At 51.3% G+C, this 17,369-nt stretch overlaps 49 non-coding genes and 8 pseudogenes across 49 annotated transcripts; all 57 read left to right on the top strand.

Moving 5' to 3' along the window:
- The first annotated feature begins 28 nt into the window (after positions 1-28).
- On the top strand, positions 29-147 carry LOC114926405 (5S ribosomal RNA). Its single transcript, XR_003816849.1, has one exon. It is a non-coding gene; the product is annotated as a 5S ribosomal RNA (ribosomal RNA).
- A 187-nt stretch (positions 148-334) lies between these two features.
- LOC114926516 (5S ribosomal RNA) lies at positions 335-453 on the top strand. The gene has a single exon (XR_003816960.1). It is a non-coding gene; the product is annotated as a 5S ribosomal RNA (ribosomal RNA).
- Positions 454-640: 187 nt separating this feature from the next.
- On the top strand, positions 641-754 carry LOC114926573 (5S ribosomal RNA). Its single transcript, XR_003817015.1, has one exon. It is a non-coding gene; the product is annotated as a 5S ribosomal RNA (ribosomal RNA).
- A 186-nt stretch (positions 755-940) lies between these two features.
- LOC114926551 (5S ribosomal RNA) lies at positions 941-1,054 on the top strand. Its single transcript, XR_003816995.1, has one exon. It is a non-coding gene; the product is annotated as a 5S ribosomal RNA (ribosomal RNA).
- A 188-nt stretch (positions 1,055-1,242) lies between these two features.
- Positions 1,243-1,361, top strand: LOC114926619 (5S ribosomal RNA). The gene has a single exon (XR_003817031.1). It is a non-coding gene; the product is annotated as a 5S ribosomal RNA (ribosomal RNA).
- A 189-nt stretch (positions 1,362-1,550) lies between these two features.
- LOC114926552 (5S ribosomal RNA) lies at positions 1,551-1,664 on the top strand. The gene has a single exon (XR_003816996.1). It is a non-coding gene; the product is annotated as a 5S ribosomal RNA (ribosomal RNA).
- Positions 1,665-1,854: 190 nt separating this feature from the next.
- Positions 1,855-1,973, top strand: LOC114926630 (5S ribosomal RNA). Its single transcript, XR_003817042.1, has one exon. It is a non-coding gene; the product is annotated as a 5S ribosomal RNA (ribosomal RNA).
- Positions 1,974-2,160: 187 nt separating this feature from the next.
- Positions 2,161-2,274, top strand: LOC114926553 (5S ribosomal RNA). The gene has a single exon (XR_003816997.1). It is a non-coding gene; the product is annotated as a 5S ribosomal RNA (ribosomal RNA).
- Positions 2,275-2,459: 185 nt separating this feature from the next.
- Positions 2,460-2,573, top strand: LOC114926554 (5S ribosomal RNA). Its single transcript, XR_003816998.1, has one exon. It is a non-coding gene; the product is annotated as a 5S ribosomal RNA (ribosomal RNA).
- A 187-nt stretch (positions 2,574-2,760) lies between these two features.
- Positions 2,761-2,876, top strand: LOC114926456 (5S ribosomal RNA). The gene has a single exon (XR_003816900.1). It is a non-coding gene; the product is annotated as a 5S ribosomal RNA (ribosomal RNA).
- A 189-nt stretch (positions 2,877-3,065) lies between these two features.
- On the top strand, positions 3,066-3,178 carry LOC114926570 (5S ribosomal RNA; annotated as a pseudogene).
- Positions 3,179-3,364: 186 nt separating this feature from the next.
- LOC114926457 (5S ribosomal RNA) lies at positions 3,365-3,480 on the top strand. The gene has a single exon (XR_003816901.1). It is a non-coding gene; the product is annotated as a 5S ribosomal RNA (ribosomal RNA).
- Positions 3,481-3,670: 190 nt separating this feature from the next.
- Positions 3,671-3,786, top strand: LOC114926458 (5S ribosomal RNA). Its single transcript, XR_003816902.1, has one exon. It is a non-coding gene; the product is annotated as a 5S ribosomal RNA (ribosomal RNA).
- Positions 3,787-3,975: 189 nt separating this feature from the next.
- LOC114926600 (5S ribosomal RNA) lies at positions 3,976-4,081 on the top strand (annotated as a pseudogene).
- Positions 4,082-4,263: 182 nt separating this feature from the next.
- On the top strand, positions 4,264-4,377 carry LOC114926556 (5S ribosomal RNA). The gene has a single exon (XR_003817000.1). It is a non-coding gene; the product is annotated as a 5S ribosomal RNA (ribosomal RNA).
- A 187-nt stretch (positions 4,378-4,564) lies between these two features.
- On the top strand, positions 4,565-4,683 carry LOC114926641 (5S ribosomal RNA). Its single transcript, XR_003817053.1, has one exon. It is a non-coding gene; the product is annotated as a 5S ribosomal RNA (ribosomal RNA).
- A 189-nt stretch (positions 4,684-4,872) lies between these two features.
- LOC114926571 (5S ribosomal RNA) lies at positions 4,873-4,985 on the top strand (annotated as a pseudogene).
- Positions 4,986-5,173: 188 nt separating this feature from the next.
- Positions 5,174-5,292, top strand: LOC114926652 (5S ribosomal RNA). The gene has a single exon (XR_003817064.1). It is a non-coding gene; the product is annotated as a 5S ribosomal RNA (ribosomal RNA).
- Positions 5,293-5,479: 187 nt separating this feature from the next.
- LOC114926287 (5S ribosomal RNA) lies at positions 5,480-5,597 on the top strand. The gene has a single exon (XR_003816730.1). It is a non-coding gene; the product is annotated as a 5S ribosomal RNA (ribosomal RNA).
- Positions 5,598-5,785: 188 nt separating this feature from the next.
- LOC114926557 (5S ribosomal RNA) lies at positions 5,786-5,899 on the top strand. The gene has a single exon (XR_003817001.1). It is a non-coding gene; the product is annotated as a 5S ribosomal RNA (ribosomal RNA).
- A 188-nt stretch (positions 5,900-6,087) lies between these two features.
- LOC114926251 (5S ribosomal RNA) lies at positions 6,088-6,206 on the top strand. Its single transcript, XR_003816694.1, has one exon. It is a non-coding gene; the product is annotated as a 5S ribosomal RNA (ribosomal RNA).
- Positions 6,207-6,393: 187 nt separating this feature from the next.
- Positions 6,394-6,510, top strand: LOC114926527 (5S ribosomal RNA). Its single transcript, XR_003816971.1, has one exon. It is a non-coding gene; the product is annotated as a 5S ribosomal RNA (ribosomal RNA).
- A 181-nt stretch (positions 6,511-6,691) lies between these two features.
- LOC114927050 (5S ribosomal RNA) lies at positions 6,692-6,810 on the top strand. Its single transcript, XR_003817475.1, has one exon. It is a non-coding gene; the product is annotated as a 5S ribosomal RNA (ribosomal RNA).
- Positions 6,811-6,996: 186 nt separating this feature from the next.
- On the top strand, positions 6,997-7,110 carry LOC114926558 (5S ribosomal RNA). The gene has a single exon (XR_003817002.1). It is a non-coding gene; the product is annotated as a 5S ribosomal RNA (ribosomal RNA).
- A 188-nt stretch (positions 7,111-7,298) lies between these two features.
- LOC114926289 (5S ribosomal RNA) lies at positions 7,299-7,416 on the top strand. The gene has a single exon (XR_003816732.1). It is a non-coding gene; the product is annotated as a 5S ribosomal RNA (ribosomal RNA).
- A 186-nt stretch (positions 7,417-7,602) lies between these two features.
- On the top strand, positions 7,603-7,721 carry LOC114926663 (5S ribosomal RNA). The gene has a single exon (XR_003817075.1). It is a non-coding gene; the product is annotated as a 5S ribosomal RNA (ribosomal RNA).
- Positions 7,722-7,908: 187 nt separating this feature from the next.
- LOC114926674 (5S ribosomal RNA) lies at positions 7,909-8,027 on the top strand. Its single transcript, XR_003817086.1, has one exon. It is a non-coding gene; the product is annotated as a 5S ribosomal RNA (ribosomal RNA).
- Positions 8,028-8,216: 189 nt separating this feature from the next.
- On the top strand, positions 8,217-8,335 carry LOC114927051 (5S ribosomal RNA). The gene has a single exon (XR_003817476.1). It is a non-coding gene; the product is annotated as a 5S ribosomal RNA (ribosomal RNA).
- A 186-nt stretch (positions 8,336-8,521) lies between these two features.
- LOC114926685 (5S ribosomal RNA) lies at positions 8,522-8,640 on the top strand. The gene has a single exon (XR_003817098.1). It is a non-coding gene; the product is annotated as a 5S ribosomal RNA (ribosomal RNA).
- Positions 8,641-8,827: 187 nt separating this feature from the next.
- LOC114926697 (5S ribosomal RNA) lies at positions 8,828-8,946 on the top strand. The gene has a single exon (XR_003817112.1). It is a non-coding gene; the product is annotated as a 5S ribosomal RNA (ribosomal RNA).
- A 188-nt stretch (positions 8,947-9,134) lies between these two features.
- Positions 9,135-9,253, top strand: LOC114926252 (5S ribosomal RNA). The gene has a single exon (XR_003816695.1). It is a non-coding gene; the product is annotated as a 5S ribosomal RNA (ribosomal RNA).
- A 190-nt stretch (positions 9,254-9,443) lies between these two features.
- Positions 9,444-9,562, top strand: LOC114926708 (5S ribosomal RNA). The gene has a single exon (XR_003817125.1). It is a non-coding gene; the product is annotated as a 5S ribosomal RNA (ribosomal RNA).
- Positions 9,563-9,749: 187 nt separating this feature from the next.
- LOC114926559 (5S ribosomal RNA) lies at positions 9,750-9,863 on the top strand. The gene has a single exon (XR_003817003.1). It is a non-coding gene; the product is annotated as a 5S ribosomal RNA (ribosomal RNA).
- A 188-nt stretch (positions 9,864-10,051) lies between these two features.
- On the top strand, positions 10,052-10,165 carry LOC114926560 (5S ribosomal RNA). Its single transcript, XR_003817004.1, has one exon. It is a non-coding gene; the product is annotated as a 5S ribosomal RNA (ribosomal RNA).
- Positions 10,166-10,354: 189 nt separating this feature from the next.
- On the top strand, positions 10,355-10,473 carry LOC114926719 (5S ribosomal RNA). Its single transcript, XR_003817137.1, has one exon. It is a non-coding gene; the product is annotated as a 5S ribosomal RNA (ribosomal RNA).
- Positions 10,474-10,661: 188 nt separating this feature from the next.
- On the top strand, positions 10,662-10,778 carry LOC114926398 (5S ribosomal RNA). Its single transcript, XR_003816842.1, has one exon. It is a non-coding gene; the product is annotated as a 5S ribosomal RNA (ribosomal RNA).
- A 188-nt stretch (positions 10,779-10,966) lies between these two features.
- LOC114926400 (5S ribosomal RNA) lies at positions 10,967-11,084 on the top strand. The gene has a single exon (XR_003816844.1). It is a non-coding gene; the product is annotated as a 5S ribosomal RNA (ribosomal RNA).
- A 183-nt stretch (positions 11,085-11,267) lies between these two features.
- On the top strand, positions 11,268-11,385 carry LOC114926427 (5S ribosomal RNA). Its single transcript, XR_003816871.1, has one exon. It is a non-coding gene; the product is annotated as a 5S ribosomal RNA (ribosomal RNA).
- Positions 11,386-11,572: 187 nt separating this feature from the next.
- LOC114926730 (5S ribosomal RNA) lies at positions 11,573-11,691 on the top strand. The gene has a single exon (XR_003817150.1). It is a non-coding gene; the product is annotated as a 5S ribosomal RNA (ribosomal RNA).
- A 191-nt stretch (positions 11,692-11,882) lies between these two features.
- LOC114926741 (5S ribosomal RNA) lies at positions 11,883-12,001 on the top strand. Its single transcript, XR_003817163.1, has one exon. It is a non-coding gene; the product is annotated as a 5S ribosomal RNA (ribosomal RNA).
- Positions 12,002-12,186: 185 nt separating this feature from the next.
- On the top strand, positions 12,187-12,298 carry LOC114926575 (5S ribosomal RNA; annotated as a pseudogene).
- A 188-nt stretch (positions 12,299-12,486) lies between these two features.
- LOC114926561 (5S ribosomal RNA) lies at positions 12,487-12,600 on the top strand. The gene has a single exon (XR_003817005.1). It is a non-coding gene; the product is annotated as a 5S ribosomal RNA (ribosomal RNA).
- Positions 12,601-12,788: 188 nt separating this feature from the next.
- LOC114926585 (5S ribosomal RNA) lies at positions 12,789-12,902 on the top strand. The gene has a single exon (XR_003817019.1). It is a non-coding gene; the product is annotated as a 5S ribosomal RNA (ribosomal RNA).
- A 182-nt stretch (positions 12,903-13,084) lies between these two features.
- On the top strand, positions 13,085-13,203 carry LOC114926752 (5S ribosomal RNA). The gene has a single exon (XR_003817175.1). It is a non-coding gene; the product is annotated as a 5S ribosomal RNA (ribosomal RNA).
- Positions 13,204-13,390: 187 nt separating this feature from the next.
- LOC114927053 (5S ribosomal RNA) lies at positions 13,391-13,509 on the top strand. Its single transcript, XR_003817478.1, has one exon. It is a non-coding gene; the product is annotated as a 5S ribosomal RNA (ribosomal RNA).
- Positions 13,510-13,699: 190 nt separating this feature from the next.
- LOC114926763 (5S ribosomal RNA) lies at positions 13,700-13,818 on the top strand. Its single transcript, XR_003817187.1, has one exon. It is a non-coding gene; the product is annotated as a 5S ribosomal RNA (ribosomal RNA).
- Positions 13,819-14,004: 186 nt separating this feature from the next.
- LOC114926774 (5S ribosomal RNA) lies at positions 14,005-14,123 on the top strand. The gene has a single exon (XR_003817198.1). It is a non-coding gene; the product is annotated as a 5S ribosomal RNA (ribosomal RNA).
- Positions 14,124-14,316: 193 nt separating this feature from the next.
- LOC114926785 (5S ribosomal RNA) lies at positions 14,317-14,435 on the top strand. Its single transcript, XR_003817209.1, has one exon. It is a non-coding gene; the product is annotated as a 5S ribosomal RNA (ribosomal RNA).
- A 190-nt stretch (positions 14,436-14,625) lies between these two features.
- Positions 14,626-14,733, top strand: LOC114926612 (5S ribosomal RNA; annotated as a pseudogene).
- Positions 14,734-14,919: 186 nt separating this feature from the next.
- Positions 14,920-15,038, top strand: LOC114926796 (5S ribosomal RNA). Its single transcript, XR_003817220.1, has one exon. It is a non-coding gene; the product is annotated as a 5S ribosomal RNA (ribosomal RNA).
- A 189-nt stretch (positions 15,039-15,227) lies between these two features.
- On the top strand, positions 15,228-15,346 carry LOC114926808 (5S ribosomal RNA). Its single transcript, XR_003817232.1, has one exon. It is a non-coding gene; the product is annotated as a 5S ribosomal RNA (ribosomal RNA).
- A 187-nt stretch (positions 15,347-15,533) lies between these two features.
- Positions 15,534-15,647, top strand: LOC114926603 (5S ribosomal RNA). The gene has a single exon (XR_003817028.1). It is a non-coding gene; the product is annotated as a 5S ribosomal RNA (ribosomal RNA).
- Positions 15,648-15,830: 183 nt separating this feature from the next.
- LOC114926819 (5S ribosomal RNA) lies at positions 15,831-15,949 on the top strand. Its single transcript, XR_003817243.1, has one exon. It is a non-coding gene; the product is annotated as a 5S ribosomal RNA (ribosomal RNA).
- A 193-nt stretch (positions 15,950-16,142) lies between these two features.
- On the top strand, positions 16,143-16,247 carry LOC114926601 (5S ribosomal RNA; annotated as a pseudogene).
- A 187-nt stretch (positions 16,248-16,434) lies between these two features.
- LOC114926581 (5S ribosomal RNA) lies at positions 16,435-16,545 on the top strand (annotated as a pseudogene).
- Positions 16,546-16,733: 188 nt separating this feature from the next.
- LOC114926583 (5S ribosomal RNA) lies at positions 16,734-16,843 on the top strand (annotated as a pseudogene).
- A 187-nt stretch (positions 16,844-17,030) lies between these two features.
- LOC114926562 (5S ribosomal RNA) lies at positions 17,031-17,144 on the top strand. The gene has a single exon (XR_003817006.1). It is a non-coding gene; the product is annotated as a 5S ribosomal RNA (ribosomal RNA).
- Positions 17,145-17,369: the final 225 nt, after the last annotated feature.

Here is a 17,369-nt window from a genome sequence, read left to right on the forward strand (position 1 = left end):
TAACAAAATTGTGTGTGCGAACTATAATAGGTGCGATCATACCAGCACTAATGCACCGGATCCCATCAGAACTCCGCAGTTAAGCGTGCTTGGGCGAGAGTAGTACTAGGATGGGTGACCTCCTGGGAAGTCCTCGTGTTGCACCTCTTTTTTTTTTTTTTAACGTCGTGCCGACCTTCATTCTTTAAATGACGCTATCCCGAGTAGGACACCTAAGGGCGAGCCGCAATGGCCTCATCCTCGACAGGCACCTACGGTACCCGCAAGGCTTCGCGGATAGTGTTACGCTCTCTCGCGCCGCATGGTTAACAAAATTGTGTGTGCGAACTATAATAGGTGCGATCATACCAGCACTAATGCACCGGATCCCATCAGAACTCCGCAGTTAAGCGTGCTTGGGCGAGAGTAGTACTAGGATGGGTGACCTCCTGGGAAGTCCTCGTGTTGCACCTCTTTTTTTTTTTTTTTAACGTCGTGCCGACCTTCATTCTTTAAATGACGCTATCCCGAGTAGGACACCTAAGGGCGAGCCGCAATGGCCTCATCCTCGACAGGCACCTACGGTACCCGCAAGGCTTCGCGATAGTGTTACGCTCTCTCGCGCCGCATGGTTAACAAAATTGTGTGTGCGAACTATAATAGGTGCGATCATACCAGCACTAATGCACCGGATCCCATCAGAACTCCGCAGTTAAGCGTGCTTGGGCGAGAGTAGTACTAGGATGGGTGCTGGGAAGTCCTCGTGTTGCACCTTTTTTTTTTTTTTTAACGTCGTGCCGACCTTCATTCTTTAAATGACGCTATCCCGAGTAGGACACCTAAGGGCGAGCCGCAATGGCCTCATCCTCGACAGGCACCTACGGTACCCGCAAGGCTTCGCGGATAGTGTTACGCTCTCTCGCGCCGCATGGTTAACAAAATTGTGTGTGCGAACTATAATAGGTGCGATCATACCAGCACTAATGCACCGGATCCCATCAGAACTCCGCAGTTAAGCGTGCTTGGGCGAGAGTAGTACTAGGATGGGTGCTGGGAAGTCCTCGTGTTGCACCTCTTTTTTTTTTTTTTTAACGTCGTGCCGACCTTCATTCTTTAAATGACGCTATCCCGAGTAGGACACCTAAGGGCGAGCCGCAATGGCCTCATCCTCGACAGGCACCTACGGTACCCGCAAGGCTTCGCGGATAGTGTTACGCTCTCTCGCGCCGCATGGTTAACAAAATTGTGTGTGCGAACTATAATAGGTGCGATCATACCAGCACTAATGCACCGGATCCCATCAGAACTCCGCAGTTAAGCGTGCTTGGGCGAGAGTAGTACTAGGATGGGTGACCTCCTGGGAAGTCCTCGTGTTGCACCTCTTTTTTTTTTTTTTTTAACGTCGTGCCGACCTTCATTCTTTAAATGACGCTATCCCGAGTAGGACACCTAAGGGCGAGCCGCAATGGCCTCATCCTCGACAGGCACCTACGGTACCCGCAAGGCTTCGCGGATAGTGTTACGCTCTCTCGCGCCGCATGGTTAACAAAATTGTGTGTGCGAACTATAATAGGTGCGATCATACCAGCACTAATGCACCGGATCCCATCAGAACTCCGCAGTTAAGCGTGCTTGGGCGAGAGTAGTACTAGGATGGGTGCTGGGAAGTCCTCGTGTTGCACCTCTTTTTTTTTTTTTTTTTAACGTCGTGCCGACCTTCATTCTTTAAATGACGCTATCCCGAGTAGGACACCTAAGGGCGAGCCGCAATGGCCTCATCCTCGACAGGCACCTACGGTACCCGCAAGGCTTCGCGGATAGTGTTACGCTCTCTCGCGCCGCATGGTTAACAAAATTGTGTGTGCGAACTATAATAGGTGCGATCATACCAGCACTAATGCACCGGATCCCATCAGAACTCCGCAGTTAAGCGTGCTTGGGCGAGAGTAGTACTAGGATGGGTGACCTCCTGGGAAGTCCTCGTGTTGCACCTCTTTTTTTTTTTTTTAACGTCGTGCCGACCTTCATTCTTTAAATGACGCTATCCCGAGTAGGACACCTAAGGGCGAGCCGCAATGGCCTCATCCTCGACAGGCACCTACGGTACCCGCAAGGCTTCGCGGATAGTGTTACGCTCTCTCGCGCCGCATGGTTAACAAAATTGTGTGTGCGAACTATAATAGGTGCGATCATACCAGCACTAATGCACCGGATCCCATCAGAACTCCGCAGTTAAGCGTGCTTGGGCGAGAGTAGTACTAGGATGGGTGCTGGGAAGTCCTCGTGTTGCACCTCTTTTTTTTTTTTAACGTCGTGCCGACCTTCATTCTTTAAATGACGCTATCCCGAGTAGGACACCTAAGGGCGAGCCGCAATGGCCTCATCCTCGACAGGCACCTACGGTACCCGCAAGGCTTCGCGGATAGTGTTACGCTCTCTCGCGCCGCATGGTTAACAAAATTGTGTGTGCGAACTATAATAGGTGCGATCATACCAGCACTAATGCACCGGATCCCATCAGAACTCCGCAGTTAAGCGTGCTTGGGCGAGAGTAGTACTAGGATGGGTGCTGGGAAGTCCTCGTGTTGCACCTCTTTTTTTTTTTTTTAACGTCGTGCCGACCTTCATTCTTTAAATGACGCTATCCCGAGTAGGACACCTAAGGGCGAGCCGCAATGGCCTCATCCTCGACAGGCACCTACGGTACCCGCAAGGCTTCGCGGATAGTGTTACGCTCTCTCGCGCCGCATGGTTAACAAAATTGTGTGTGCGAACTATAATAGGTGCGATCATACCAGCACTAATGCACCGGATCCCATCAGAACTCCGCAGTTAAGCGTGCTTGGGCGAGAGTAGTACTAGGATGGGTGACCTGGGAAGTCCTCGTGTTGCACCTCTTTTTTTTTTTTTTTTAACGTCGTGCCGACCTTCATTCTTTAAATGACGCTATCCCGAGTAGGACACCTAAGGGCGAGCCGCAATGGCCTCATCCTCGACAGGCACCTACGGTACCCGCAAGGCTTCGCGGATAGTGTTACGCTCTCTCGCGCCGCATGGTTAACAAAATTGTGTGTGCGAACTATAATAGGTGCGATCATACCAGCACTAATGCACCGGATCCCATCAGAACTCCGCAGTTAAGCGTGCTTGGGCGAGAGTAGTACTAGGATGGGTGTGGGAAGTCCTCGTGTTGCACCTCTTTTTTTTTTTTTAACGTCGTGCCGACCTTCATTCTTTAAATGACGCTATCCCGAGTAGGACACCTAAGGGCGAGCCGCAATGGCCTCATCCTCGACAGGCACCTACGGTACCCGCAAGGCTTCGCGGATAGTGTTACGCTCTCTCGCGCCGCATGGTTAACAAAATTGTGTGTGCGAACTATAATAGGTGCGATCATACCAGCACTAATGCACCGGATCCCATCAGAACTCCGCAGTTAAGCGTGCTTGGGCGAGAGTAGTACTAGGATGGGTGACCTGGGAAGTCCTCGTGTTGCACCTCTTTTTTTTTTTTTTTTTAACGTCGTGCCGACCTTCATTCTTTAAATGACGCTATCCCGAGTAGGACACCTAAGGGCGAGCCGCAATGGCCTCATCCTCGACAGGCACCTACGGTACCCGCAAGGCTTCGCGGATAGTGTTACGCTCTCTCGCGCCGCATGGTTAACAAAATTGTGTGTGCGAACTATAATAGGTGCGATCATACCAGCACTAATGCACCGGATCCCATCAGAACTCCGCAGTTAAGCGTGCTTGGGCGAGAGTAGTACTAGGATGGGTGACCTGGGAAGTCCTCGTGTTGCACCTCTTTTTTTTTTTTTTTTAACGTCGTGCCGACCTTCATTCTTTAAATGACGCTATCCCGAGTAGGACACCTAAGGGCGAGCCGCAATGGCCTCATCCTCGACAGGCACCTACGGTACCCGCAAGGCTTCGCGGATAGTGTTACGCTCTCTCGCGCCGCATGGTTAACAAAATTGTGTGTGCGAACTATAATAGGTGCGATCATACCAGCACTAATGCACCGGATCCCATCAGAACTCCGCAGTTAAGCGTGCTTGGGCGAGAGTAGTACTTGCTGGGAAGTCCTCGTGTTGCACCTCTTTTTTTTTAACGTCGTGCCGACCTTCATTCTTTAAATGACGCTATCCCGAGTAGGACACCTAAGGGCGAGCCGCAATGGCCTCATCCTCGACAGGCACCTACGGTACCCGCAAGGCTTCGCGGATAGTGTTACGCTCTCTCGCGCCGCATGGTTAACAAAATTGTGTGTGCGAACTATAATAGGTGCGATCATACCAGCACTAATGCACCGGATCCCATCAGAACTCCGCAGTTAAGCGTGCTTGGGCGAGAGTAGTACTAGGATGGGTGCTGGGAAGTCCTCGTGTTGCACCTCTTTTTTTTTTTTTTAACGTCGTGCCGACCTTCATTCTTTAAATGACGCTATCCCGAGTAGGACACCTAAGGGCGAGCCGCAATGGCCTCATCCTCGACAGGCACCTACGGTACCCGCAAGGCTTCGCGGATAGTGTTACGCTCTCTCGCGCCGCATGGTTAACAAAATTGTGTGTGCGAACTATAATAGGTGCGATCATACCAGCACTAATGCACCGGATCCCATCAGAACTCCGCAGTTAAGCGTGCTTGGGCGAGAGTAGTACTAGGATGGGTGACCTCCTGGGAAGTCCTCGTGTTGCACCTCTTTTTTTTTTTTTTTTAACGTCGTGCCGACCTTCATTCTTTAAATGACGCTATCCCGAGTAGGACACCTAAGGGCGAGCCGCAATGGCCTCATCCTCGACAGGCACCTACGGTACCCGCAAGGCTTCGCGGATAGTGTTACGCTCTCTCGCGCCGCATGGTTAACAAAATTGTGTGTGCGAACTATAATAGGTGCGATCATACCAGCACTAATGCACCGGATCCCATCAGAACTCCGCAGTTAAGCGTGCTTGGGCGAGAGTAGTACTAGGATGGTGCTGGGAAGTCCTCGTGTTGCACCTCTTTTTTTTTTTTTTTAACGTCGTGCCGACCTTCATTCTTTAAATGACGCTATCCCGAGTAGGACACCTAAGGGCGAGCCGCAATGGCCTCATCCTCGACAGGCACCTACGGTACCCGCAAGGCTTCGCGGATAGTGTTACGCTCTCTCGCGCCGCATGGTTAACAAAATTGTGTGTGCGAACTATAATAGGTGCGATCATACCAGCACTAATGCACCGGATCCCATCAGAACTCCGCAGTTAAGCGTGCTTGGGCGAGAGTAGTACTAGGATGGGTGACCTCCTGGGAAGTCCTCGTGTTGCACCTCTTTTTTTTTTTTTTAACGTCGTGCCGACCTTCATTCTTTAAATGACGCTATCCCGAGTAGGACACCTAAGGGCGAGCCGCAATGGCCTCATCCTCGACAGGCACCTACGGTACCCGCAAGGCTTCGCGGATAGTGTTACGCTCTCTCGCGCCGCATGGTTAACAAAATTGTGTGTGCGAACTATAATAGGTGCGATCATACCAGCACTAATGCACCGGATCCCATCAGAACTCCGCAGTTAAGCGTGCTTGGGCGAGAGTAGTACTAGGATGGGTGACCTCTGGGAAGTCCTCGTGTTGCACCTCTTTTTTTTTTTTTTTAACGTCGTGCCGACCTTCATTCTTTAAATGACGCTATCCCGAGTAGGACACCTAAGGGCGAGCCGCAATGGCCTCATCCTCGACAGGCACCTACGGTACCCGCAAGGCTTCGCGGATAGTGTTACGCTCTCTCGCGCCGCATGGTTAACAAAATTGTGTGTGCGAACTATAATAGGTGCGATCATACCAGCACTAATGCACCGGATCCCATCAGAACTCCGCAGTTAAGCGTGCTTGGGCGAGAGTAGTACTAGGATGGGTGCTGGGAAGTCCTCGTGTTGCACCTCTTTTTTTTTTTTTTTAACGTCGTGCCGACCTTCATTCTTTAAATGACGCTATCCCGAGTAGGACACCTAAGGGCGAGCCGCAATGGCCTCATCCTCGACAGGCACCTACGGTACCCGCAAGGCTTCGCGGATAGTGTTACGCTCTCTCGCGCCGCATGGTTAACAAAATTGTGTGTGCGAACTATAATAGGTGCGATCATACCAGCACTAATGCACCGGATCCCATCAGAACTCCGCAGTTAAGCGTGCTTGGGCGAGAGTAGTACTAGGATGGGTGACCTCCTGGGAAGTCCTCGTGTTGCACCCTTTTTTTTTTTTTTTAACGTCGTGCCGACCTTCATTCTTTAAATGACGCTATCCCGAGTAGGACACCTAAGGGCGAGCCGCAATGGCCTCATCCTCGACAGGCACCTACGGTACCCGCAAGGCTTCGCGGATAGTGTTACGCTCTCTCGCGCCGCATGGTTAACAAAATTGTGTGTGCGAACTATAATAGGTGCGATCATACCAGCACTAATGCACCGGATCCCATCAGAACTCCGCAGTTAAGCGTGCTTGGGCGAGAGTAGTACTAGGATGGTGACCTCTGGGAAGTCCTCGTGTTGCACCCTTTTTTTTTTTTTTTAACGTCGTGCCGACCTTCATTCTTTAAATGACGCTATCCGAGTAGGACACCTAAGGGCGAGCCGCAATGGCCTCATCCTCGACACCTACGGTACCCGCAAGGCTTCGCGGATAGTGTTACGCTCTCTCGCGCGCATGGTTAACAAAATTGTGTGTGCGAACTATAATAGGTGCGATCATACCAGCACTAATGCACCGGATCCCATCAGAACTCCGCAGTTAAGCGTGCTTGGGCGAGAGTAGTACTAGGATGGGTGACCTCCTGGGAAGTCCTCGTGTTGCACCTTTTTTTTTTTTTTTAACGTCGTGCCGACCTTCATTCTTTAAATGACGCTATCCCGAGTAGGACACCTAAGGGCGAGCCGCAATGGCCTCATCCTCGACAGGCACCTACGGTACCCGCAAGGCTTCGCGGATAGTGTTACGCTCTCTCGCGCCGCATGGTTAACAAAATTGTGTGTGCGAACTATAATAGGTGCGATCATACCAGCACTAATGCACCGGATCCCATCAGAACTCCGCAGTTAAGCGTGCTTGGGCGAGAGTAGTACTAGGATGGGTGCTGGGAAGTCCTCGTGTTGCACCTCTTTTTTTTTTTTTTTAACGTCGTGCCGACCTTCATTCTTTAAATGACGCTATCCCGAGTAGGACACCTAAGGGCGAGCCGCAATGGCCTCATCCTCGACAGGCACCTACGGTACCCGCAAGGCTTCGCGGATAGTGTTACGCTCTCTCGCGCCGCATGGTTAACAAAATTGTGTGTGCGAACTATAATAGGTGCGATCATACCAGCACTAATGCACCGGATCCCATCAGAACTCCGCAGTTAAGCGTGCTTGGGCGAGAGTAGTACTAGGATGGGTGACCTCTGGGAAGTCCTCGTGTTGCACCTCTTTTTTTTTTTTTTTTAACGTCGTGCCGACCTTCATTCTTTAAATGACGCTATCCCGAGTAGGACACCTAAGGGCGAGCCGCAATGGCCTCATCCTCGACAGGCACCTACGGTACCCGCAAGGCTTCGCGGATAGTGTTACGCTCTCTCGCGCATGGTTAACAAAATTGTGTGTGCGAACTATAATAGGTGCGATCATACCAGCACTAATGCACCGGATCCCATCAGAACTCCGCAGTTAAGCGTGCTTGGGCGAGAGTAGTACTAGGATGGGTGACCTCCTGGGAAGTCCTCGTGTTGCACCTCTTTTTTTTTTTTTTTTAACGTCGTGCCGACCTTCATTCTTTAAATGACGCTATCCCGAGTAGGACACCTAAGGGCGAGCCGCAATGGCCTCATCCTCGACAGGCACCTACGGTACCCGCAAGGCTTCGGATAGTGTTACGCTCTCTCGCGCCGCATGGTTAACAAAATTGTGTGTGCGAACTATAATAGGTGCGATCATACCAGCACTAATGCACCGGATCCCATCAGAACTCCGCAGTTAAGCGTGCTTGGGCGAGAGTAGTACTAGGATGGGTGACCTCCTGGGAAGTCCTCGTGTTGCACCTCTTTTTTTTTTTTTTTTAACGTCGTGCCGACCTTCATTCTTTAAATGACGCTATCCCGAGTAGGACACCTAAGGGCGAGCCGCAATGGCCTCATCCTCGACAGGCACCTACGGTACCCGCAAGGCTTCGCGGATAGTGTTACGCTCTCTCGCGCCGCATGGTTAACAAAATTGTGTGTGCGAACTATAATAGGTGCGATCATACCAGCACTAATGCACCGGATCCCATCAGAACTCCGCAGTTAAGCGTGCTTGGGCGAGAGTAGTACTAGGATGGGTGACCTCCTGGGAAGTCCTCGTGTTGCACCTTTTTTTTTTTTTTTAACGTCGTGCCGACCTTCATTCTTTAAATGACGCTATCCCGAGTAGGACACCTAAGGGCGAGCCGCAATGGCCTCATCCTCGACAGGCACCTACGGTACCCGCAAGGCTTCGCGGATAGTGTTACGCTCTCTCGCGCCGCATGGTTAACAAAATTGTGTGTGCGAACTATAATAGGTGCGATCATACCAGCACTAATGCACCGGATCCCATCAGAACTCCGCAGTTAAGCGTGCTTGGGCGAGAGTAGTACTAGGATGGGTGACCTCCTGGGAAGTCCTCGTGTTGCACCTCTTTTTTTTTTTTTTAACGTCGTGCCGACCTTCATTCTTTAAATGACGCTATCCCGAGTAGGACACCTAAGGGCGAGCCGCAATGGCCTCATCCTCGACAGGCACCTACGGTACCCGCAAGGCTTCGCGGATAGTGTTACGCTCTCTCGCGCCGCATGGTTAACAAAATTGTGTGTGCGAACTATAATAGGTGCGATCATACCAGCACTAATGCACCGGATCCCATCAGAACTCCGCAGTTAAGCGTGCTTGGGCGAGAGTAGTACTAGGATGGGTGACCTCCTGGGAAGTCCTCGTGTTGCACCTCTTTTTTTTTTTTTTTAACGTCGTGCCGACCTTCATTCTTTAAATGACGCTATCCCGAGTAGGACACCTAAGGGCGAGCCGCAATGGCCTCATCCTCGACAGGCACCTACGGTACCCGCAAGGCTTCGCGGATAGTGTTACGCTCTCTCGCGCCGCATGGTTAACAAAATTGTGTGTGCGAACTATAATAGGTGCGATCATACCAGCACTAATGCACCGGATCCCATCAGAACTCCGCAGTTAAGCGTGCTTGGGCGAGAGTAGTACTAGGATGGGTGACCTCCTGGGAAGTCCTCGTGTTGCACCCTTTTTTTTTTTTTTTTTTAACGTCGTGCCGACCTTCATTCTTTAAATGACGCTATCCCGAGTAGGACACCTAAGGGCGAGCCGCAATGGCCTCATCCTCGACAGGCACCTACGGTACCCGCAAGGCTTCGCGGATAGTGTTACGCTCTCTCGCGCCGCATGGTTAACAAAATTGTGTGTGCGAACTATAATAGGTGCGATCATACCAGCACTAATGCACCGGATCCCATCAGAACTCCGCAGTTAAGCGTGCTTGGGCGAGAGTAGTACTAGGATGGGTGACCTCCTGGGAAGTCCTCGTGTTGCACCTCTTTTTTTTTTTTTTAACGTCGTGCCGACCTTCATTCTTTAAATGACGCTATCCCGAGTAGGACACCTAAGGGCGAGCCGCAATGGCCTCATCCTCGACAGGCACCTACGGTACCCGCAAGGCTTCGCGGATAGTGTTACGCTCTCTCGCGCCGCATGGTTAACAAAATTGTGTGTGCGAACTATAATAGGTGCGATCATACCAGCACTAATGCACCGGATCCCATCAGAACTCCGCAGTTAAGCGTGCTTGGGCGAGAGTAGTACTAGGATGGGTGCTGGGAAGTCCTCGTGTTGCACCTCTTTTTTTTTTTTTTTAACGTCGTGCCGACCTTCATTCTTTAAATGACGCTATCCCGAGTAGGACACCTAAGGGCGAGCCGCAATGGCCTCATCCTCGACAGGCACCTACGGTACCCGCAAGGCTTCGCGGATAGTGTTACGCTCTCTCGCGCCGCATGGTTAACAAAATTGTGTGTGCGAACTATAATAGGTGCGATCATACCAGCACTAATGCACCGGATCCCATCAGAACTCCGCAGTTAAGCGTGCTTGGGCGAGAGTAGTACTAGGATGGGTGCTGGGAAGTCCTCGTGTTGCACCTCTTTTTTTTTTTTTTTTAACGTCGTGCCGACCTTCATTCTTTAAATGACGCTATCCCGAGTAGGACACCTAAGGGCGAGCCGCAATGGCCTCATCCTCGACAGGCACCTACGGTACCCGCAAGGCTTCGCGGATAGTGTTACGCTCTCTCGCGCCGCATGGTTAACAAAATTGTGTGTGCGAACTATAATAGGTGCGATCATACCAGCACTAATGCACCGGATCCCATCAGAACTCCGCAGTTAAGCGTGCTTGGGCGAGAGTAGTACTAGGATGGGTGACCTCCTGGGAAGTCCTCGTGTTGCACCTCTTTTTTTTTTTTTTTAACGTCGTGCCGACCTTCATTCTTTAAATGACGCTATCCCGAGTAGGACACCTAAGGGCGAGCCGCAATGGCCTCATCCTCGACAGGCACCTACGGTACCCGCAAGGCTTCGCGGATAGTGTTACGCTCTCTCGCGCCGCATGGTTAACAAAATTGTGTGTGCGAACTATAATAGGTGCGATCATACCAGCACTAATGCACCGGATCCCATCAGAACTCCGCAGTTAAGCGTGCTTGGGCGAGAGTAGTACTAGGATGGGACCTCCTGGGAAGTCCTCGTGTTGCACCTCTTTTTTTTTTTTTTTAACGTCGTGCCGACCTTCATTCTTTAAATGACGCTATCCCGAGTAGGACACCTAAGGGCGAGCCGCAATGGCCTCATCCTCGACAGGCACCTACGGTACCCGCAAGGCTTCGCGGATAGTGTTACGCTCTCTCGCGCCGCATGGTTAACAAAATTGTGTGTGCGAACTATAATAGGTGCGATCATACCAGCACTAATGCACCGGATCCCATCAGAACTCCGCAGTTAAGCGTGCTTGGGCGAGAGTAGTACTAGGATGGTGACCTCCTGGGAAGTCCTCGTGTTGCACCTTTTTTTTTTTTTTAACGTCGTGCCGACCTTCATTCTTTAAATGACGCTATCCCGAGTAGGACACCTAAGGGCGAGCCGCAATGGCCTCATCCTCGACAGGCACCTACGGTACCCGCAAGGCTTCGCGGATAGTGTTACGCTCTCTCGCCGCATGGTTAACAAAATTGTGTGTGCGAACTATAATAGGTGCGATCATACCAGCACTAATGCACCGGATCCCATCAGAACTCCGCAGTTAAGCGTGCTTGGGCGAGAGTAGTACTAGGATGGGTGACCTCCTGGGAAGTCCTCGTTTGCACCTCTTTTTTTTTTTTTTAACGTCGTGCCGACCTTCATTCTTTAAATGACGCTATCCCGAGTAGGACACCTAAGGGCGAGCCGCAATGGCCTCATCCTCGACAGGCACCTACGGTACCCGCAAGGCTTCGCAGATAGTGTTACGCTCTCTCGCGCCGCATGGTTAACAAAATTGTGTGTGCGAACTATAATAGGTGCGATCATACCAGCACTAATGCACCGGATCCCATCAGAACTCCGCAGTTAAGCGTGCTTGGGCGAGAGTAGTACTAGGATGGGTGACCTCCTGGGAAGTCCTCGTGTTGCACCTCTTTTTTTTTTTTTTTTTTAACGTCGTGCCGACCTTCATTCTTTAAATGACGCTATCCCGAGTAGGACACCTAAGGGCGAGCCGCAATGGCCTCATCCTCGACAGGCACCTACGGTACCCGCAAGGCTTCGCGGATAGTGTTACGCTCTCTCGCGCCGCATGGTTAACAAAATTGTGTGTGCGAACTATAATAGGTGCGATCATACCAGCACTAATGCACCGGATCCCATCAGAACTCCGCAGTTAAGCGTGCTTGGGCGAGAGTAGTACTAGGATGGGTGACCTCCTGGGAAGTCCTCGTGTTGCACCTCTTTTTTTTTTTTTTTTAACGTCGTGCCGACCTTCATTCTTTAAATGACTATCCCGAGTAGGACACCTAAGGGCGAGCCGCAATGGCCTCATCCTCGACAGGCACCTACGGTACCCGCAAGGCTTCGGATAGTGTTACGCTCTCTCGCGCCGCATGGTTAACAAAATTGTGTGTGCGAACTATAATAGGTGCGATCATACCAGCACTAATGCACCGGATCCCATCAGAACTCCGCAGTTAAGCGTGCTTGGGCGAGAGTAGTACTAGGATGGGCTGGGAAGTCCTCGTGTTGCACCTCTTTTTTTTTTTTTTTAACGTCGTGCCGACCTTCATTCTTTAAATGACGCTATCCCGAGTAGGACACCTAAGGGCGAGCCGCAATGGCCTCATCCTCGACAGGCACCTACGGTACCCGCAAGGCTTCGCGGATAGTGTTACGCTCTCTCGCGCCGCATGGTTAACAAAATTGTGTGTGCGAACTATAATAGGTGCGATCATACCAGCACTAATGCACCGGATCCCATCAGAACTCCGCAGTTAAGCGTGCTTGGGCGAGAGTAGTACTAGGATGGGTGCTGGGAAGTCCTCGTGTTGCACCTCTTTTTTTTTTTTTTTAACGTCGTGCCGACCTTCATTCTTTAAATGACGCTATCCCGAGTAGGACACCTAAGGGCGAGCCGCAATGGCCTCATCCTCGACAGGCACCTACGGTACCCGCAAGGCTTCGCGGATAGTGTTACGCTCTCTCGCGCCGCATGGTTAACAAAATTGTGTGTGCGAACTATAATAGGTGCGATCATACCAGCACTAATGCACCGGATCCCATCAGAACTCCGCAGTTAAGCGTGCTTGGGCGAGAGTAGTACTAGGATGGGTGCTGGGAAGTCCTCGTGTTGCACTTTTTTTTTTTTAACGTCGTGCCGACCTTCATTCTTTAAATGACGCTATCCCGAGTAGGACACCTAAGGGCGAGCCGCAATGGCCTCATCCTCGACAGGCACCTACGGTACCCGCAAGGCTTCGCGGATAGTGTTACGCTCTCTCGCGCCGCATGGTTAACAAAATTGTGTGTGCGAACTATAATAGGTGCGATCATACCAGCACTAATGCACCGGATCCCATCAGAACTCCGCAGTTAAGCGTGCTTGGGCGAGAGTAGTACTAGGATGGGTGACCTCCTGGGAAGTCCTCGTGTTGCACCTCTTTTTTTTTTTTTTTTAACGTCGTGCCGACCTTCATTCTTTAAATGACGCTATCCCGAGTAGGACACCTAAGGGCGAGCCGCAATGGCCTCATCCTCGACAGGCACCTACGGTACCCGCAAGGCTTCGCGGATAGTGTTACGCTCTCTCGCGCCGCATGGTTAACAAAATTGTGTGCGAACTATAATAGGTGCGATCATACCAGCACTAATGCACCGGATCCCATCAGAACTCCGCAGTTAAGCGTGCTTGGGCGAGAGTAGTACTAGGATGGGTGACCTCCTGGGAAGTCCTCGTGTTGCACCTTTTTTTTTTTTTTTTTTTAACGTCGTGCCGACCTTCATTCTTTAAATGACGCTATCCCGAGTAGGACACCTAAGGGCGAGCCGCAATGGCCTCATCCTCGACAGGCACCTACGGTACCCGCAAGGCTTCGCGGATAGTGTTACGCTCTCTCGCGCCGCATGGTTAACAAAATTGTGTGTGCGAACTATAATAGGTGCGATCATACCAGCACTAATGCACCGGATCCCATCAGAACTCCGCAGTTAAGCGTGCTTGGGCGAGAGTAGTACTAGGATGGGTGACCTCCTGGGAAGTCCTCGTGTTGCACCTCTTTTTTTTTTTTTAACGTCGTGCCGACCTTCATTCTTTAAATGACGCTATCCCGAGTAGGACACCTAAGGGCGAGCCGCAATGGCCTCATCCTCGACAGGCACCTACGGTACCCGCAAGGCTTCGCGGATAGTGTTACGCTCTCTCGCGCCGCATGGTTAACAAAATTGTGTGTGCGAACTATAATAGGTGCGATCATACCAGCACTAATGCACCGGATCCCATCAGAACTCCGCAGTTAAGCGTGCTTGGGCGAGAGTAGTACTAGGATGGGTGACCTCCTGGGAAGTCCTCGTGTTGCACCTCTTTTTTTTTTTTTTTTTTTTAACGTCGTGCCGACCTTCATTCTTTAAATGACGCTATCCCGAGTAGGACACCTAAGGGCGAGCCGCAATGGCCTCATCCTCGACAGGCACCTACGGTACCCGCAAGGCTTCGCGGATAGTGTTACGCTCTCTCGCGCCGCATGGTTAACAAAATTGTGTGTGCGAACTATAATAGGTGCGATCATACCAGCACTAATGCACCGGATCCCATCAGAACTCCGCAGTTAAGCGTGCTTGGGCGAGAGTAGTACTAGGATGGGTGACCTCCTGGGAAGTCCTCGTGTTGCACCTCTTTTTTTTTTTTTTTTTAACGTCGTGCCGACCTTCATTCTTTAAATGACGCTATCCCGAGTAGGACACCTAAGGGCGAGCCGCAATGGCCTCATCCTCGACAGGCACCTACGGTACCCGCAAGGCTTCGCGGATAGTGTTACGCTCTCTCGCGCCGCATGGTTAACAAAATTGTGTGTGCGAACTATAATAGGTGCGATCATACCAGCACTAATGCACCGGATCCCATCAGAACTCCGCAGCGTGCTTGGGCGAGAGTAGTACTAGGATGGTGCTGGGAAGTCCTCGTGTTGCACCTCTTTTTTTTTTTTTAACGTCGTGCCGACCTTCATTCTTTAAATGACGCTATCCCGAGTAGGACACCTAAGGGCGAGCCGCAATGGCCTCATCCTCGACAGGCACCTACGGTACCCGCAAGGCTTCGCGGATAGTGTTACGCTCTCTCGCGCCGCATGGTTAACAAAATTGTGTGTGCGAACTATAATAGGTGCGATCATACCAGCACTAATGCACCGGATCCCATCAGAACTCCGCAGTTAAGCGTGCTTGGGCGAGAGTAGTACTAGGATGGGTGACCTCCTGGGAAGTCCTCGTGTTGCACCTCTTTTTTTTTTTTTTTTAACGTCGTGCCGACCTTCATTCTTTAAATGACGCTATCCCGAGTAGGACACCTAAGGGCGAGCCGCAATGGCCTCATCCTCGACAGGCACCTACGGTACCCGCAAGGCTTCGCGGATAGTGTTACGCTCTCTCGCGCCGCATGGTTAACAAAATTGTGTGTGCGAACTATAATAGGTGCGATCATACCAGCACTAATGCACCGGATCCCATCAGAACTCCGCAGTTAAGCGTGCTTGGGCGAGAGTAGTACTAGGATGGGTGACCTCCTGGGAAGTCCTCGTGTTGCACCTCTTTTTTTTTTTTTTTAACGTCGTGCCGACCTTCATTCTTTAAATGACGCTATCCCGAGTAGGACACCTAAGGGCGAGCCGCAATGGCCTCATCCTCGACAGGCACCTACGGTACCCGCAAGGCTTCGCGGATAGTGTTACGCTCTCTCGCGCCCATGGTTAACAAAATTGTGTGTGCGAACTATAATAGGTGCGATCATACCAGCACTAATGCACCGGATCCCATCAGAACTCCGCAGTTAAGCGTGCTTGGGCGAGAGTAGTACTACTAGGATGGGACGGAAGTCCTCGTGTTGCACCTCTTTTTTTTTTTTTTTTAACGTCGTGCCGACCTTCATTCTTTAAATGACGCTATCCCGAGTAGGACACCTAAGGGCGAGCCGCAATGGCCTCATCCTCGACAGGCACCTACGGTACCCGCAAGGCTTCGCGGATAGTGTTACGCTCTCTCGCGCCGCGGTTAACAAAAGTGTGCGAACTATAATAGGTGCGATCATACCAGCACTAATGCACCGGATCCCATCAGAACTCCGCAGTTAAGCGTGCTTGGGCGAGAGTAGTACTAGGATGGGTGACCTCCTGGGAAGTCCTCGTGTTGCACCTCTTTTTTTTTTTTTTTTTTTTAACGTCGTGCCGACCTTCATTCTTTAAATGACGCTATCCCGAGTAGGACACCTAAGGGCGAGCCGCAATGGCCTCATCCTCGACAGGCACCTACGGTACCCGCAAGGCTTCGCGGATAGTGTTACGCTCTCTCGCGCCGCATGGTTAACAAAATTGTGTGTGCGAACTATAATAGGTGCGATCATACCAGCACTAATGCACCGGATCCCATCAGAACTCCGCAGTTAAGCGTGCTTGGGCGAGAGTAGTACTAATGGGAAGTCCTCGTGTTGCACCTCTTTTTTTTTTTTTTAACGTCGTGCCGACCTTCATTCTTTAAATGACGCTATCCCGAGTAGGACACCTAAGGGCGAGCCGCAATGGCCTCATCCTCGACAGGCACCTACGGTACCCGCAAGGCTTCGCGGATAGTGTTACGCTCTCTCGCGCCGCATGGTTAACAAAATTGTGTGTGCGAACTATAATAGGTGCGATCATACCAGCACTAATGCACCGGATCCCATCAGAACTCCGCAGTTAAGCGTGCTTGGGCGAGAGTAGTACTAGGATGGCTGGGAAGTCCTCGTGTTGCACCTCTTTTTTTTTTTTTTTAACGTCGTGCCGACCTTCATTCTTTAAATGACGCTATCCCGAGTAGGACACCTAAGGGCGAGCCGCAATGGCCTCATCCTCGACAGGCACCTACGGTACCCGCAAGGCTTCGCGGATAGTGTTACGCTCTCTCGCGCCGCATGGTTAACAAAATTGTGTGTGCGAACTATAATAGGTGCGATCATACCAGCACTAATGCACCGGATCCCATCAGAACTCCGCAGTTAAGCGTGCTTGGGCGAGAGTAGTACTAGGATGCTGGGAAGTCCTCGTGTTGCACCTCTTTTTTTTTTTTTTAACGTCGTGCCGACCTTCATTCTTTAAATGACGCTATCCCGAGTAGGACACCTAAGGGCGAGCCGCAATGGCCTCATCCTCGACAGGCACCTACGGTACCCGCAAGGCTTCGCGGATAGTGTTACGCTCTCTCGCGCCGCATGGTTAACAAAATTGTGTGTGCGAACTATAATAGGTGCGATCATACCAGCACTAATGCACCGGATCCCATCAGAACTCCGCAGTTAAGCGTGCTTGGGCGAGAGTAGTACTAGGATGGGTGCTGGGAAGTCCTCGTGTTGCACCTCTTTTTTTTTTTTTTTTAACGTCGTGCCGACCTTCATTCTTTAAATGACGCTATCCCGAGTAGGACACCTAAGGCGAGCCGCAATGGCCTCATCCTCGACAGGCACCTACTACCCGCAACGCGGTAGTCGCTCTCTCGCGCCGCATGGTTAACAAAATTGTGTGTGCGAACTATAATAGGTGCGATCATACCAGCACTAATGCACCGGATCCCATCAGAACTCCGC

Source organism: Arachis hypogaea, unplaced genomic scaffold, assembly GCF_003086295.3.
Source record: "Arachis hypogaea cultivar Tifrunner unplaced genomic scaffold, arahy.Tifrunner.gnm2.J5K5 arahy.Tifrunner.gnm2.scaffold_32, whole genome shotgun sequence".
NCBI classification, from domain to species: Eukaryota; Viridiplantae; Streptophyta; class Magnoliopsida; order Fabales; family Fabaceae; genus Arachis; species Arachis hypogaea.